The 15,316-nt window shown below is 34.4% G+C and overlaps 1 long non-coding RNA gene across 1 annotated transcript in view; it reads right to left on the minus strand.

Annotated features, from left to right (window-relative positions):
* Positions 1-3,165: 3,165 nt before the first annotated feature.
* LOC128236489 (uncharacterized) overlaps positions 3,166-15,316 on the minus strand; it is a 71,738-nt gene continuing 59,587 nt past the window's right edge. The window contains exons 9-15 of the long non-coding RNA XR_008261366.1: positions 14,498-14,605; positions 13,714-13,842; positions 13,294-13,407; positions 7,306-7,463; positions 6,948-7,080; positions 4,048-4,132; positions 3,166-3,338 (exon numbers count right to left, since the gene is read on the minus strand). This is a non-coding gene — a long non-coding RNA (uncharacterized LOC128236489). The remainder of the gene's footprint in view (positions 3,339-4,047; positions 4,133-6,947; positions 7,081-7,305; positions 7,464-13,293; positions 13,408-13,713; positions 13,843-14,497; positions 14,606-15,316) is intronic.

The raw sequence follows: 15,316 nt of genomic DNA on the forward strand, positions 1-15,316 counted from the left end.
TCCGCAAGGGAAGAGTGGTAATACATAAAAATTAGAGACAGAACTTAAAGTGATGGCATGTTTATTAGAACTGTTAAACCATTTAAATTTGACATTAATTATAATAAAATCAAGCAATTTTGATCGATTAGCAACTTGTGCTAAATGAAGGCAAAACAAATCAAGGTGTACGTGAGATTCTTACCCGAACCCGCGAAAATGAAATCGACCCAAGCAAACAAAACAAAGTGTGAAATTCTTAATAGGGACCGCGAAAATTACTTTGAGCGTGGAGAAATATCGACCCTCAACATATCGAGCCATCCGATCAAATTTTATATGAACAAAGAGTAAAAAAAATGGTCCTTTTAATCTGGTTCGAGCCAACTAGGATATCGAGCCAACGAGTTTCGACTGTAGTGCGAATGTATTTCTGCCTATCAAGAATAATGAATCCTGTGATAACTCAGAGTATGGTAGCTAGGTATATAAAATTTGTGAGAATAGTGAGATTATGCATGTCATTTTTTTATTTTTGACGAAACATGTGGTTCCCATGATGATTCAATAGTTCGAATGTCTCTGTTTGCCCGAGAAAAATTGTTCTGTGATAACCCAAAAAGTCAGATATATCAAAGGTTGTTTTAAGGGGCCAGCAAAAAGCAAACTATGCACATCATTTAAAAAGAGTGTTTAGTACTATGTTATGACTACCGGAGGGGAACTTTTGTATTGCTAGCAATACTCAGTGACTTGCTTATACATACAAAATTGTAAATGTAAATAATAATCATTGCAAAACAATTGAAAACAACCACAGTTTACAATAACACAGATCAGAAGAGAAAATAACACAGTTCTATGGTGTGCCAATGAACGAAATGAGTGTGTGATAGCAGTTAATGTTCATTTCATTTAACGGTCTCAATTGCTGGCAAAATACATCATCAACACTGAAATCACTGCTGGCGGTCCCCGTGAAGAACTCTAGGTTGAACGTCATGGGAGGTGCTGCCTCTCTGCAGTGTGACTGGAAATAAACAAATGTGCCGGATATATGCCAGATATGTGATGGATATATGCCGGATATGTGATGGATATATGCTAGATATGTGATGGATATATGCCGGATATGTGATGGATATATGCCAGATATGTGATGGATATATGCCGGATGTGTGATGGATATACACCAGATTTGTGATGGATATATGGCGGATATGTGATAGATACATGCCGGATGTGTGATGTATATACAGCAGATTTGTGATGGATATATGCCAGAAATGTGATGGATATATGCCGGATGTGTGATGGATATACACCAGATTTGTGATGGATATATGGCGGATATGTGATGGATATATGCCGGATATTTGCCGGAAATGTGCGGGATATATGCCAGATATGTGATGGATATATGCCGGATGTGTGCTGGATATACACCAGATTTGTGATGGATATATGGCGGATATGTGATGGATATTTGCCGGAAATGTGCGGGATATATGCCAGAAATGTGATGGGTATATGCCAGATATATACCGGATATGTGATGGATATATGCCTGATGTGTGCCGGATATATGCTTGCCAGATATATGCGAGATATAAACTGGATATGTGTGGGTAATATGAGGGATATGTGATGGATATATGCTGGATATGTGTGAGATATATGCAGGATGTGTGCGGGATATATGCTTGCTGGATATGTGTGAGATATATGCCGGATATGTGTGGGATATGTGATGGATATATGCCGGAAATGTGCGAGATATATGCCGGAAATGTGATGGATATATATAAGCCGGATATGTGATGGATATATGCTGGATATGTGATTGATATATGACAGATATGTAATGGATATATGGCGGATATGTGATGAATATATGCTGGATATGTGCGGGATAAATGCCAGATATGTGATGAATAGATGCCAGATATGTGCTGGATATATGGCGGATATGTGATGGATATATGGCGGATATGTGATGAATACATGCCGAATATGTGCAGGATAAATGCCAGATATGTGAGGGATATATGCCGGATATGTGATGGATATATGGCGGATATGTGATGAATATATGCCAGATATGTGCGGGATAAATGCCAGATATGTGATGGATATATGCTGGATATGTGACGGATATTTGCCGGAAATGTGCGGGATAAATGCCAGATATGTGATGGATATATGCCGGATATGTGATGGATATATGGCGGATATGTTATGAATATATGCCAGATATGTGATGGATATATGGTGGATATGTGATGGATATATGGCAGATATGTGATGTATATATTGTTGATATGTGATGGATATATGCCAGATATGTGATGGATATATGGCGGATATGTGATGAATATATGCCGGATATGTGATGGATATATGCCTGATATGTGATGGATATATGGTGGATATGTGATGGATATATGCCGGATATGTGATGGATATATGTGTGATGGATATATGCTGGATATGGGATGGATTTATGCCTGATATGTGCGGGATATGTGATGGATATATGCTGGATATGTGATGGATAAATGCCAGATATGTGATGGATATATGCCCGATATGTGATGGATATATGCTGGATATGTGATGGATATATGCCTGATATGTGATGGATATATGCCCGATATGTGATGGATATATGCCTGATATGTGATGGATATATGCCAGATATGTGCGGAATATGTGATGGATATATGCCTGATATGTGATGGATATATGCCTGATATGTGATGGATATATGGTGGATATGTGATGGATATATGCCGGATATGTGATGGATATATGTGTGATGGATATATGCTGGATATGTGATGGATTTATGCCTGATATGTGCGGGATATGTGATGGATATATGCTGGATATGTGATGGATATATGCCCGATATGTGATGGATATATGCTGGATATCTGATGGATATATGCCTGATATGTGATGGATATATGCCCGATATGTGATGGATATATGCCTGATATGTGATGGATATATGCCAGATATGTGCGGAATATGTGATGGATATATGCCTGATATGTGATGGATATATGCCTGATATGTGCGGGATATGTGATGGATATATGCCGGATATGTGCGGGATATGTGATGGATATATGCCATTAAGAACAAGAGATGTCGCCTGAGCACGGAAACTGCTATCTCTCACAAATGGTGGTCAAAAGTTTTTGTTTACAGTATTGATATTAAGTTACTGGAATACATTTACTGGAATACATTTACTGGAATACATTTACTGCAACTTTTACCTTGAACATGGAGTTTCCGAAAACACCAACATCATGTGATGACCCAAGCGTCCTCGCATCAACGTCTTACATCTAAAATTATAAACATTGCAGAAATATGAGGAAGGTGATTTAATGAACGTGTCATAACAAGACTGTTGGTCATGACTTTGGCTCTTAACCTAGTACCCCAAAGCCAACAAGGGTCATCTACTGGTCAAGGGAATCTACCTCTGAAATTTGATGGTCCTATGGGAAACTGTTCTAGAGTTAGTGTAAAAAAAGTTATTCTCAAACAGTATGATAATTATATGCGTGACTCTTTGAAGGCATAAAAACTACAAAGGAAAAGTGACTCAAATGTTGATGGCAGTAAACACACATAAAAAATATATGCCAAAATAAAACTGTTTTGAATTTTTGATATTGTTTGTTTTATTTGTCAGTGAATCATCCAGCAGTTTACGATAGATTGTAGTTCAATGGCTTTTCAATGTTTTAGATAAAGTACAAATACAAGCTTCCAGCATGCATGGGAGGTTGCACTCACAGATCTTTGCAGGCATCTAGTGAAGGAAACGAGGACTAGATTTTATGGAGAGAAACCAAATAATAGAAAATCGGCCAGTGGCAACAAAAACATAAACCATGCTTTCATCACAAGTTTCAAACATTAGATGCAACGTTCACCTGTTTTATCAGTCAATCAAATGGCATCATTCGATTGCAATTAAAGACATAAAATTAAAGACAATTAAAGACATATACACATAGGCATACGACATGTAACATCAATACTTACAAAAATGTGTGTATGCAAAACGCTAACAGGACTCCTTCAATCAGTGGACAGGGCTGGGTCCGTGGTAAGCTGGCATGTGCAGAAACTGAAAAGATAATACATGAAATAACAAGATCAGTCACAGACTGTCATATCCCCCACCAAATGAAAAACATTAAAAATTAAACATGTTAAAGAGTTCATCAAGGAAAACATTCTGACCATGTTTCATGAATATTAGACCATACCTATTATAAATGCCTGTAATGTGTTCCAAAGATTTTTCTAAGATTTGAGCTAGTGTCTTAGTTTTTAACCCCATATGACCCACTTTTACAAGCGGTCCATATTTCATCAAAGGGTACATCCTGACCAAGATTAAACATAATCTGACCAATCATTACCATGATATGGTTACTGACAAGATTTTTCAAAGATTTGACCTAGTGACCTAATTTTCGATCATATGTGACCCAGTTTTATATATGTCCAAGAGTTCATCAATGAAAACATTTTGATACAGTTTCAAGAATATTTGACCATGTATAATGCCTCTAGTTTGTTCCAAAGAATTTTCTAAGATTTGACCTAATGACCTAGTTTTTGACCCCATGTGACCTACTTTTACTATCTGAAAGTTTAACACATCATAAAACATATTGAAACATTAATTACCAAACAAAATTGCATTCCTTGTTGGTATTTGAGTAGTGAGAAATAAAATTGCACCAATAGTGCCATGATCTTCATGGGTCTATCAATATATGCTTTTTAGTATAGTAACTATAATGTTTACTTCACTTCTTGCCCAGATCTGTAGGGATTATATTGTTTATTTTTCATAAGTATGAGTGCACTAATGCAGTGACCACAGTTACTCAAGAGACCCCAACCATTAGCAATTACATAAGTAACACTTGAGAGACCCAAACTATTATGTATTGTCCCTTAAAGAGACCCCAACTATTATGTATTGTCCCTTAAAGAGACCCCAACTATTATTTAAGAGACCCGACCTATTATTCAAGAGATACCAAATATTATGTTAGAGATACCAAATATTACATACCGTAAGACACCCAAACTATAACTGTAAGAGACCCCAACTTTTATGTCAGAGACCTCAAAGTTTATGTAAGAGACCTGAACTTTTATAAATATGAGTGAGCATTTGAAAGGGAACTATTTTGTAATAGACCCCAAAGTATTATGCAGGTTACCTCAAGTAACACTTCATAGACATTTAGCAACTGTTTAATCAGCTGACAAGGGGTCTGTTATGCTGTCGTAAGACAGCACGCTCGCATACGCTGCTTTGACTTAGAAGTGAATTCAATAATGATGTAATATGTGCCTGTAAAAAGCAATAAAACAATCAAATTAAAAAATGGACAAGAATTGCAATGTGACAAAACCAGGTTTTTTAATGATTGGCAGAAGAGATTCAGTTTCAACTGCTTTCTTCTATTTTTTGTAACATGCAGTGACCTTGATTCTAAGGGCCCCTTACACAATCCCATGGAAGTCCTCCATAAACTCTTCCTACATATCAAGTTTGGTCACAGTATGTCAACCATAATTAAAACAGTAATTCATTTTTAGTAACAGTGACCTTGACCGAGGGGGCCAAAAGGTAATCAATGAAAGCTCTGCATAAACTTGTCCTATATACCAAGTTTGGTCACACTATGTCAACCCTTACTTGAGTTATTCATTATTAATGATATTTCTATTTATAGCAACAGTGACCTTGACCTAGACCATAAATCTCGGGGCCCAAAACACAATCTCAGGAAAGGTCTCTATAAACTCTTCCAATATACCAAGTCTGGTCACAATATGTAGACCCTTACTTTAGTTATTTAATACCGACCCTTTTTCTACTAGTAGCAACCTTGACCTTGATCCTAGGGGCCTTAAACGCATTCTCATAAAAGGTCTCCGAAAACTCTTCATATATACCAAGTTTGGTCTCTTTATGTCAAACCTAGCTAAAATTATTCAATACTTAAGGTGACTTTGACGCTGCCCTGACACCAGCCCACCCGAACAGTGACGCAAGTCATTCAAATAACTTGTTTTCCCTTTAGGAAAATATGGTTAAGAATATAAAAATGTGCCTTTCAAAAGAAATTAAAAGAAAAATTAATTTTTTTTTATTCAAGGGCCGTAATTTGTATTAAGGGGTTAAAATGGAGTTATGTTCCTTGTTGTAAGACGGTCGTCAATAATTCTGCGAAGTATTAAGTGTATTGAATGAAGTGTATAGATGTTTTTTTATTTGCCCTAAAACTTAACCTTCCCTAAAATTTCAACCTTAGTCAATCAGGGGCCATAACTTGTATTAAAGATTATATGGAAATATGTAACCTCATTGTGTGATGGTCCTGAACAACTGTGTTAAGTATTAAGTCAACTGAATGAAGTGTATAAAAGTTATCAATAAATATCACAAGTTCCATATTCAATCAGGGGCCATAATTTGTATAAAAGATAATATGGTGTTATCTAACCTCATTATGTGATTGCCCTGTGTGAAGCATTTAGTCAATCGAATCAAGGGTATTGGACTTATAAGTGAAAATCCCAACTTGCCCTAAAACTTTAACCGGACTCCGATGCCGACGCTAGGGCGAGTAGACTATAGCCCTCCTTATTCTTTGAATAGTCGAGCTAAAAAGTAGCAGGCAAATTTGCTTAGGACTTCTTTAAATTGAACAAGATGAAATTTATTTTTGTATTGACCCTGCGTTAGCAAGTGAATACAGTGCCATGATAGGCAGTGTTTTTGAAAGCGTCCGATCACTGCCAACACCTATGCTACGTAAAAAAGTGTTTTGCAGCAGAAAGTAGAATTGTTATAGACAGGAGCTATCAGTCATTATTACAACTCCAAAAGTTAGAAACAATTATATCTATACTTGCGCTTTAAATGTCTTCCAGTCTGACTGTATTTGATCTTGGTGGATAATAAAACACAAGGGTGTATGGAATATCAGGTAGTCAAACAAATTTTGCCCGCAGTCCTGACTGAGCTGCATATCAAGCGCTGGCCTAAAGTATGGGGAAAAGCAGGCATTTTTTTATCTTGGCTCAACATTTGCAAGGAAATAAAATGTTGTATTTTATGACTAATAAATATATCATAATTTATTATTAAAACTGTTTGCTGTATTGTGATGAACAAGCGGCTTTATTTTATACTTCTGTCACCCTCCTTTTAAATATCATATTCTTTGTATTAGTTAAAAACATAATCAATTATTGAACTCATCCTACCAGAATGGAAGCCTTGTGCTTCCTAGCCATGGTCGGATCCGCCGGATGGCTTTAGGGGATGTTGTCAGACACATATCTGGCCGTACACTTTCACCAAGGCGTAGCATCTTCCCCAAACCACACACTGCATGTTCAGTAGATGAACTAAGCTTCTCGTGCTGAAATAATAAAAAAAATATGAACATATCTTGATGATATTTAAAATTGTCAATACATTGCTGTGGTGTAGCTTCCACTAGGCTTAAAGGTCCAGGCCTGCACATAAATGTTTTTCCAGTAAATAAAGAACACAAACTACCCCTAAATTAGACCTTTTGTGATATTTAACGCTAGTTTCCCCTTAAGATAAAAATAACAAGAGCTGTCACAGAGACAGCGCGCTTGACTATTACGCCGCTTTTCAGTGTAAGGATTGAAAAGTTTTGGCGAAACATGGATGACTGTAAAATTAGATTAGATTTCAATGCAATACATGATGTATTTGCTGAGATATTAACATGAATGAGTTTACATGCAAAATTTTAACCAGAATTTCTAAGTCCAATAATAAAGGGCCATTATTTTTTGCAAAATACAGTTATCTAACTTGGTTATTCAAGTAGGTTGGATGGTTGAGTACCATTGTATCAAGTCCCAATGCAATACATGAAGTAGTTGCTGAGATATTAACCTATGTGTGCTTGCACGCAAAACCTTAACCAAAATTTCTAAGTCGAATAATAAAGGCCTATTATTTGAATTAAATGCAAAGTAGAGTTATCTAACTTGGTTAGTTAAGTAGGTTGGATGGTTGAGTACCATTGTATCAAGTCTCAATGCAATACCTCAAGTAGTTGCTGAAATATTAACCTATGTGTGCTTGCATGCGAAACCTTAACCAGAATTTGTAAGTCAAATAATAAAGGCCTATTATTTGCATTAAACGCAAAGTAGAGTTATCTAACTTGGTTAATTAAGTAGGTTGGATGGTTGAGTACCATTGTATCAAGTCTCAATGCAATACATCAAGAAGTTGCTGAGATATTAACCTATGTGTGCTTACACGCAAAACCTTAACCAAGGTGTGACGCCTACGCCGACGCTTGGGTGAGTAGTATAGCTCTCCATATTCTTCGAATAGTCGAGCTAAAAATGCATGGAACATGGTAAAACATAGCAATAAAAGGAAGTATAACATTAAATAAGTTAATTATTATTAATTGTATGCAATGTATAATTCAGGTAGAAAAATGTCTAGACTAATTTATTTATAAATAACAATAGAATTTTGTTACAGTACAACAACAGTATCTATTTTAAAACTCAAATAAAGGGAAACAAAACATGTATTAATTTCCTATCCGAAAATCAACAAAAAGCGATGTTTGTATAGATCCATTGTCAAAACTCAATGGATTTATCTGTTTTTCTTCCTTTCTCGATTCAGAATCACTTGTTTTATACAAGTGTAATGCATTATTATCATTATTGATATAACTACCTTATTGTTTCTCTCAATAAATTAATTTCCGTATTAAATGAAATGCAAAACTGTTCAAACAATCAGCATAGAAATTTTGAAACGACCATAGTCATTATAAATGCAAAGGTTTTTACTTTGATTTGCGTCATTTAAAAATATGATTTTTTTTTATCTATACGTATATACTTTATATATCAGCTATTTAATTAAATTTAATAAAAAATGTAACTCACATAAACTAAACTCTTTTTTTACTTATATGTCAAACAAACTTAAATGCAAATGTATATATGCTTCGGATTTAAAACTTTTCGCACAATAAGGAGACAAATTTCAAAATCAAAATAAATTGCAAGGTATCATCAATATTGTACACTAGTTCACATCATGATATTTCTTATTTTAAGGCTATTAAAACGGAAATATACGTATATTATGTAAGGTTACATTAAGACATTTTGAGAATTGAATTAGTCTACTAAACAGTCCCTTGTTATCAATTATAATTTTAGCAGCATTAAGGGAAAATGTCAGTATTTCGGATTTCTTTAACTGTCTTTACTATCTCTCAATTATGAGACACAATTTGTGTTAAATATATATAACAGCGTAATTGCACTACTGTTGATATGTGAGGATTGTCGGAGGTCATGGCCGGTATGAGCAACAGCAACTGATAAGCCCTGCCTAATCTGGACGCTGATTGGTCAGTCGGGTATTGATCAGCTAGTTTGACTGACAGGCAGCGTCATGTTAATTGTTATCTTACTCCCATATAAAAAATTAATTAATAACACTTTCGGAATTTATTTCATCATGTTTTAAGCATTATATGATATGTCGTTTAGATAAACAAAAAATACTGAATAGTAGGATGCCAATAATCAAATATTGCTTATCAGTAGGATGTCTGTCATTTGTGCCATAACTTAGCAACGATCTCAGTCGAGGTGTTTTAGAGTCAAGTGATTTATTGCCTACATTTTCCTAAAAGTGACAGATTATGGGGTATTTTAGCATGGTTTTTAGATTATTAATCTGAGGTATTTTAGCATTGTTTTTAAGCCTTTTTTAGGTTTTAAAATTAAATCTAAAGGCCTAAAATTGTTTTAAAGAATGTGAACATTTTAAGATTGAGACAGATAAAAAACATGACCATACATGTGAACTCTACTGGCGGTAGGTAAAATATACCGCTTTTGAGACCCTTCTAACGCCATACTGCTTTCCCGTCAAAATCTACCGCTTTTGAATGCTTTTAAAAAAACCTTAAAATTGTATCAAATTTGCATTAAATTTTCTTTTAAAAACCTCAAAACTCTATCAACCTTGGTGAAATACCATATTAATTTGTCACTTTAAAGAACATGGTGCAATAAACAACTTGTGGAATCACTTTACACTTCGGCCGAGATCGTTGCTAAGTTACCAGTACGGTACAAAAGACCACTAATCAGCATTCTTTGTTAATTGGCATCCTATTAATCAGCATTTTTGTAAATACAAAAGACATTATAAAACAGTCAAGAATTAAAGAAAACAACATTTCCAAGGTGTTATTAATTATCTAGTGTATAAAATTTTACGACATTTTGGCGGGAAAATTGACATACACAATTCTGCAGTCGTCTGTAAGTTGATTTGGCAGTCTGATTTGATTTTTTAGCAGCACTTCTGAATATAAACTTGTTTTGACAAGTCAGAGGTATTATTCCTTCTGTTTCTCAATCAAAAACACTGACATTTGACAAGTCTCTTAACCATGACATATTTAATGCGTATTTTTCGAAAATCTAAAAATACATGTGTAGTAACAAATATCAAGTTTTTGTTTACATTGTTTCCATCATTGTTTTTGACTGAAAATTAAAGGAATTAGAAATTCTACTGTTTTGAACCCAATCTACCGCTTTTGAGACATAAATCTAATGTCATTGCCAAAAGGTTCACATGTCCGCATAACCAATCAAAGGGTTATACTGACAATGTTCTAAGGAGAAGGCTATTTAGTCTCACAAAACACTGAAGGAATCCTTTGCAGGCTTGCATTTTTTAAGACTACCAGAATTTTTGCTGGGCTACCCAGATTTCAGATCCAGTAGTCCGAGGGACTACCTTGTAAAAAATGTTAGAGTCTAACCCTGGTATAACCTTTTTAATGTGACATTGACCGTTCACTTTGACCTTGACCAAAGGTGTTCGTCACATTGCCTGGATATAGTAATACATTTATATATATATATATATATATATATATATATATATATATATATATATATATATATATATATATATATATATATATATATATATTTTTATTTTTATTTTTTTTTTATTATTTATTTTGGTCAAAATAGTGAATATATGTCATTTAAAAATTATTCCACATTTTTTCATGAAAGAAAATTAGTATAATATATAAATAAATATAAGGTAAACATGTGCAAAAAATCATCAATTCCAAAAGGACCTAATCAATAGAGCATAGTTCTTAAAATAATTGAGATAATCTAATAATTTTTACTGTTCTGATAAGGTTAGATTCTCATCTACAAGTAAAATATAACTTTTATGCTAGTAAGATTGATCTTTACGGCATATTCAAACAAAATGCACCGACCAGAGCTGAAATTCGCCATTACGAAAGAACCGGGAGGTTGAAAAACAACGGATGTGTCCCCCCTAAAACACATTAAAAACAGACTGACATGCAAACTTTCCGTATGCATTACAAAGAGAAGCTTAAAATATCATTCCTACCGTTAAAAACTCGTCGAGTAAGACGCGTATTTATCCAAATCGAACGTTTTTAGAAAATGGCAGGGAAACAACCAGATTTTTGTACATGATTTTGCGCATGGGCGGAATAAGTCAAAACGAGTTGCTTCCCCTGTTGGTCCATGCTAACATAATAAATATTTGTAAACAGTATTCTACTTGCGAAGTTAATTTCGCTCTCTTACATGTATATACATGTCATCTTTTCATAGAATAACGTATTTCAGTTACGTTGATTGTGCACCACATGCACGTGTATTTAGTGGACTACACGTGTATTCAGCTTGATATTTTTTATTATAGTTCTGTAGTAAATGTTGACTGATGATTAACAAAAAGGGCAGAGTTATACATGCAGAGTCATACATATTATCAAGGACCTATAAACCATAGGTCCATGATATTATATACAGGCTACCCAGGTCATTAAAGAATGTTGGTTTACTTCGGCAATGGCGCACTTGGCGTGAGACCACAGTTATTTTTACTATATGTTTCATATAGACACTAACCTGGCTTTTGACTTTATACACATCCCAATTGAAAAACAAGGACATGGCATCTCTAGAACAATTCAAGAAACAAAATATAATCACAAGAAAACACCATGTTGACCATTGACCCGACTGTCAAAATTGAGTTCAAATACAGAACCCTTCCGCCAAGGAGTCAATCGGCTATAAACAACTAATTTTCAGACTTCCACAAGCTATGATTTTTCCAATATTTACACTGAAAACTAATTTCTGCAATAGAGTGTCAAATTCAGTCAAGTTCTCTGCAAAAAGAACATTTTTTGCTTCTTTTTCATTCAATTTTAATAAAATATGGATACTTGAACACAAGCACTCTTTTTTCTGTATTAACATCCGGATCTTGGTCAACGGGGGGCAGATAACTGTGGTCTTGAGCCTATTTAAGCAACATTTTTTCAGAAACATACTTCAAAACTCCTAATGTTCAGCTGCAAGCTATATGCAACACATACTGAATGTTTGGCAACGATATATCAAACACTAAATGAATCAGACAAGTATTAGCACCTGTGGTATTTTCATAAAAAGCAGAAACAGCCATTTCCCTCAAATGTTAAGCCGCAAACCTTTGAAGAGCCATTTTTCCTTATGCATTGGAATAATTTGACCAAGTAAAGTTTTCCTTGTAGCTTTCAATGGTGTCTATAGAACAGCTCCACAAAAATGGCCTGCCTACTCTTTTAAGATTTTTTTCTAAGCAAAATAAGGTTTTTCCACTTCATCGGCTTAGTGTTTTATATAAAAAATGACAAAGAGCCAAACTGAAATGCCTCAACTTGTCAAAATTTTGCTTTTCTGGTCCAGTTATATACAAAGGTAACAGAACTGTTCAGTTTAACACAAGAAATTCAGTGATCATGTGTTAATAGACAGTCTAAACAACACTATATGCCAAATTGTTGGCTTCCGGGACAAATGGCGCAACAAAGAAAATGGCAAAACACACACCAAAACTTAAAGATTCATGACAACTGCTAGTGTTTTCATGTATGAGGTGGCTACATGATGTAGAAAATGCAGAGATAGCATTATTATGCCCATTTAAAAAAAAAAAAATACTTTAAGAACCTGTTTCGAAGGCTAGATTTGGCATTAAATTCAGAGTACAGCACTTCACCATTGTCTATAAGATGCTTATTTACACCTGATTTGCTATAAATCTCACTCATTGGAATCATTTACACACAAACAAGTACTACAGAGTTGACTCACATCTTCATTCTTCTGAAATATTGGATTCAGAGCTGCATCTCCTGGATTCAGATTGCAGGACTACCGCCTGGGGAAAAGGCCACAGCTAACTGGAGCTTATTGGCACATCATGATCTGCAAGCAAGACACAAAAGCAATGTTTTACACAAATAAAACTATCTGCCACTACTGTTAATGTTTGAAAAAGGCCTGTAAACACTCATTTGAGGCATACACAACCTTTAATATAGTCATAAATGTGATAAATATGCAGAAAAGTTCATGAATTCAAAGATTTTCAGGACAGATTTAATAAAATATATAGTCTTTTGGACATTTTGCAATCAGTTTTTAACAACTCAAAGGTAAATCTCATCTTATTGAGTACCCAGATGCATTTTGAAAGCATTCAAACCTGACATGCTTAGAATTTCTTCTTACTTGGAGATGATATTCCTTTCTTGAAAATCCTTGCCGAGAGCCGGTATGGAAAACCACACGAGACCACAGTTTTACCAGCACTGGTTCTTGTCCTTGAAAATTCCTCTGTGGCTACAGCAACCAGGCTGGCTATTAAAATAAGCGCAAAATTAGGGTTTTTAAAACATTTATAATGTATTAAGGTTGTGTTTTTTAATGCATGAAGGGAAAAGGCTCTATTCTTTATGAAAGCTGCTCATTTTTTTTATTTCTTTTGCCTTGAGAAATGTCAAGTTTTTCAATGAATAAACTGAATCATCAGAATAAATGTATGAATTAATGAATATATATGAATGATTGATAGAATGAATTAATGATTTAATGAAAGGTGGCATTATTTCTTTAAAATTTGGATCTCATTGTGTTGCTGTGATTGTTGAAGTAGATGTTTTCTTGTCCAAAAGCTGAAAATCATATGCACACTAAATAAAACATCATTCTTCATCCTAAGTGCAGTAAGTTTTGTTTAATTGCTTATAGAATTTGTAATTAATGTAATGTTTGCTTAAAAGAACAAACAAAATGTGTAAATAGATGCACAATTCAGACCAAAGACTGATACAAGTCAGCAGTTTCATTAGAAAATAATATTATTATCAAAGCCACATCAGAAATGATTGACAACATGAAAGAAATTCATTTAGGAATGGAACAAACAGTCTCAATGGGCTTATATGACCAACTTTACTCACTTTGTACTTCAGTTTGGATACAATTTTCCATTATATAATCTTGAAGTACTTACAAATTACAGCATGTTGGCAAACACCAAGTACAGCTCAGCCTGGTGGGCAGCTTGGGGGGGTGGGGGCTGTCTGGCTTGTTCTTCAACAGTTCCTCCTGGGTCTGCTTCCTATGTTTAAAAATCCCTCCATTATTCTTTGGAATTGAAAGTGAGGCTTTCATTCATTAGTTACCATCATTTGGAACTATTTTCAAACATTAAATTGAAAGTGAAAGTAGTTTTTTTTTAAAAAATGTCAAAATATATAAGAGAATTATATATTATTAATTTATATTATGTAATATAAGATTTTTAAATTTATACTCAAACACCAATATTCTATGGCTAAGCACTGTCAACTGGCCAAATTTCAACCAGATAGCTGTATAAATTAAGAATTTATAACAATTTAAAATAGGCCACCCCTCCAAAAGCTTCCTCTATATTATTTAAGCAACATTTTTTTAGAAACATACTTCAAAACTCCTTATGTTCAGCTGCAAGCTATATGCAACACATACTGAATGTTTGGCAACGATATATCAAACACTAAATGAATCAGACAAGTATTAGCACCTGTGGTATTTTCATAAAAAGCAGAAACAGCCATTTCCCTCAAATGTTAAGCCGCAAACCTTTGAAGAGCCATTTTTTCCTTATGCATTGGAATAATTTGACCAAGTAAAGTTTTCCTTGTAGCTTTCAATGGTGTCTATAGAACAGCTCCACAAAAATGGCCTGCCTACTCTTTTAAGATTTTTTTCTAAGCAAAATAAGGTTTTTCCACTTCATCGGCTTAGTGTTTTATATAAAAAATGACAAAGAGCCAAACTGAAATGC

Source organism: Mya arenaria, chromosome 6, assembly GCF_026914265.1.
Source record: "Mya arenaria isolate MELC-2E11 chromosome 6, ASM2691426v1".
Lineage (NCBI taxonomy): Eukaryota > Metazoa > Mollusca > Bivalvia > Myida > Myidae > Mya > Mya arenaria.